Below are 3,509 nucleotides of genomic sequence, written 5' to 3'. Positions count from 1 at the left end.
AAACCAGGGCTCCAAAGATTATCATTTGAGTCTGGGGCAAGAGTTGGTCATCTGTTTTCCAGAAAGCTTCCTGAATTTTCTAACACATTCAGAAGTTTAATGACCACTGTTTTTCTGAGCAAGTTCTAGAAAAGTAAGCATTGGAAGGGTGTAATCTGGTAAAAACATTTCAATTAACTCTTTCTCATTGCCCTGAGTAGGCTCAGACTCAGAGCTGACCCTCTGCCAGCATTTTTGGGCTATAAGTTGCATAGGAGGAGATTTTCCATCTTACACTTATTTCTAGTTTACTTGTGTTATTGTGTGCTGTTGATTCATCCTCATAGCAAGCCTATGGACAATATAATGAAACACTGCCTGGTTCTGCACTATCTTCACTATTTGCTGTGTTAGGGACTTCTGGTACAGACACTGTATCAATCTATCTTGATGGCCTTCCACATTTTCACTGACCTTCTGTGAAGAACATGACCAGGGATTGGTTTGTACTAATGTTATTGTTGTTGTTATGTGCTGTTGAGGCACCTGCCACTCATAGCGACTCTATGTACAGCAGCCCTAACCCTCCTCTATCCTGTACCAAGCTTACTGTCTCTGACACACCTACCCCCATTACCCCAGACACTGAATCAAAAATAGGTTCATACTAATAACATATTCTAAATACAGGGAGAAAGCTTCACCATCCTTGCTTCTAAGGAGCATTCTGATTGAACTCCTTTGAAGACAGATGTGTTTGTCCTTCTGGTATTTCAGAGTGTACTTAACATTCTTCATCAACATCATATTTCAAAGGTACCAATTATTCTTTTTTTATTTCCTACTCATTGTCTGGCTTTTCTATGCATAAGAGATAATAGAAAGAAAATATTATGGCTTGAATCTGGCACACCTTAGTCCCCAGAGTGATGTTTTTGCTTTTTATTCTTTTAAAGAGCTCTTTCGTAGCAGATGTGCCCAATTTCTACAGATGTTGATTGTGGATCTAAACAAAATTAAATATATAATATTATGTTGTTGTTGTTACATGCCGTCGAGTCGCTTGCGACTCATAGGGACCCTATGTACAACAGCCCTAAACTCCGCTCTGTCCTGTGCCAATCGCACTGTCTCTGACACTCCCATCCCAATTATCCCAGTCACTGAATCAATCCACCTCATAGAGGGCCTTCCTCTCCTGCGCTGTCCCTCCACCCTCCCAAGCATGATGTCCTTCTCCAAGGACCGGTCTCTCCTCACAACATGTCCAAAGTATGTTAGACAGAGCCTCAGAATCCTTGCCTCCAAGGAGCCACCTGGTTTAACCCTTTCCAGGACAAATCTGTTTGTTTTCCTAGCAATCCATGGTATTCTCAATTCTCTTCTCCAGCACCACAGCCCAAAGGCATCAATTCTCCTTCTATCCTCCTTGGTCATTGTCCAACTCTCTGATGCATAACAAGTGATTGCGAAGACCATAGCCTGTATCAGACGCACCTTAGTTTCCAGAGAGACACCATTGCTCTTCAGTACTTTGGAAAGGTCCCTAACAGCAGACTTTATAATGTTATGTATAATATTATACATAACATTATATATAAATATTATATAAATAGAATAGAATATATAATAATATAGAATATATAATAATAAAAATATAATATAAACATTATATTATAAAATCATGTATTATATATTATAATATTATATACATAAAATATATATGTTACTGCTACTCTCAAATCTCATTGGAACTAGCCCATAGCTGATCTTTCTCCTTACGGATTAGGCCATCAGTGCTCCTTTATACTACTGCTACTGGTGGCCTAGTGGTAAGAAATTGGACTGCAATCCCAAAGACACTTGGTTTGAATTCACCAGCTGTACCATAGAAGAAGGACGGGAAATCTCCTCGCATGAGATTTACTGCCTCTGAAAACTCTCTGGAAGGTCAGCTATGGACTGGTTCTGACTCAACAGCACACAACTACATAAAATCCCACTGCTACTTGTTGTCGTAAAAGTCAGAAGCAATTCATAACTGATTCTCCAATGGGTTTTCAGGAGGTTGTGAACTGCACTGAAGGAGACTGACCATCTTTTTCTCTCTGAGCCAATGGTGGATTTGAACTTCCAGAGAACAAGACCCTTAAGTTAGCACAATTCCCTACTCCATCAGAACTCCATTTTTGCGCCGCGCGTGCATGTGTGTGTGTTTGTATACTAAACAATTGAGTAAAACCTTTAAAAGATGGACAAGTCATTTGAAAATTCGTGGAAGAACGGAGACATTTCTGAAAACTGAAAAAGAGTCAATATCATATCTAAATATTTTTGAAGGGATAAAAGTGATTTAGGCAACTGCAGACTTGTATGCTTAATTTCCATTGCTGAAAAAACACAGCACTGGGAATATTCTCATAATGTTGGTTGGGTAAGTAAGCGACTGTTCTTCTACCCTATTTAGGCAGAGCTAAAGGAAATGGGCTGAAACGAGAGCGTGAGGGATTTAGGTTAGAATGTAAGAATTTTATGACTGGGAGGAATATTGGAAAAACTTCCTAAGAAATATTGTGCAACCTCTTTTTCTCTAGAGGTCTTTAAAAATAGGATAGATTTTCATGTCTGGTTTAAATCTGTTGCTGCCCAAAGGTGAAGGGGAGCCAGCAGGCTTTATTTTATGCCTCATATATATTTTGAAGACCTTTTAAGGTCTTTTTCCTCATTTATAATGTTAGAAACCAAAGATTCATATTATTTAACTGCAGCACTAATTTTTAAAATAATCTTTCTCCTTAAGTTAATTTGCTTTAACAAAGCTATGTACATATTACTTTGACTTGAGGGTTTCATCACATTTCCATGGAAAAAAAGAATTGCTAAGTACATCATCTCCCGCCCTTCCCCCTTTTTTATCTGATTTGGTACACTGTGGGGTTTTGGGGTTTTTTTTGTCACATGTGTACACAACAGAGTTCAAATAAGTAGTCACAGGAACCTTTCCTGGCAGGTTCGGTAAATCAAATATATACTATATAATGTACAATAATTATACAGGGAGGAAAAAGGCAGAGGGCCCAGAAGCTCTTGGCAGCTCTGCAGTCTGGTTAGAAAAGGAAGCAAGTTACAGAGTTTGGACATTCAGTTCTGAGATGTTATTCCTGAGTCAACAGGATTTTAATTATGTATGTGGCCTGAAAGAGACGTTTACGCAAGAGGAACACATTGTTGTCAAATGTGTTTGTGATTTTGCTCATGGTTCAGAATTGGAAAGAAGCCGAAAGTAATTTCTGAAGGTACATAACTGAAGCGAAGGAACACAAAATAATGATATCTTTGTTTTCGTGGCAAGAAAACAACCAATAACCCTAGCTTCCCCTTCCTACTCCCTCACCAACATGGCTCCCCTCCTTGTGCAGTTATCTTTTTTGAGGAAAAAGGAGATATTCTATCACTTTTATATATTTAAAATCAGACTGTTTAGATAGAAATATGTTGGTGTTGTTGATATGTGCCGTCGAGTCGTTTGC

Source organism: Elephantulus edwardii, unplaced genomic scaffold, assembly GCF_000299155.1.
Source record: "Elephantulus edwardii isolate Elephantulus edwardi_28Jun2011 unplaced genomic scaffold, EleEdw1.0 scaffold00227, whole genome shotgun sequence".
In the NCBI taxonomy this organism is placed as follows: domain Eukaryota; kingdom Metazoa; phylum Chordata; class Mammalia; order Macroscelidea; family Macroscelididae; genus Elephantulus; species Elephantulus edwardii.
This window is presented reverse-complemented; position numbering follows the sequence as displayed.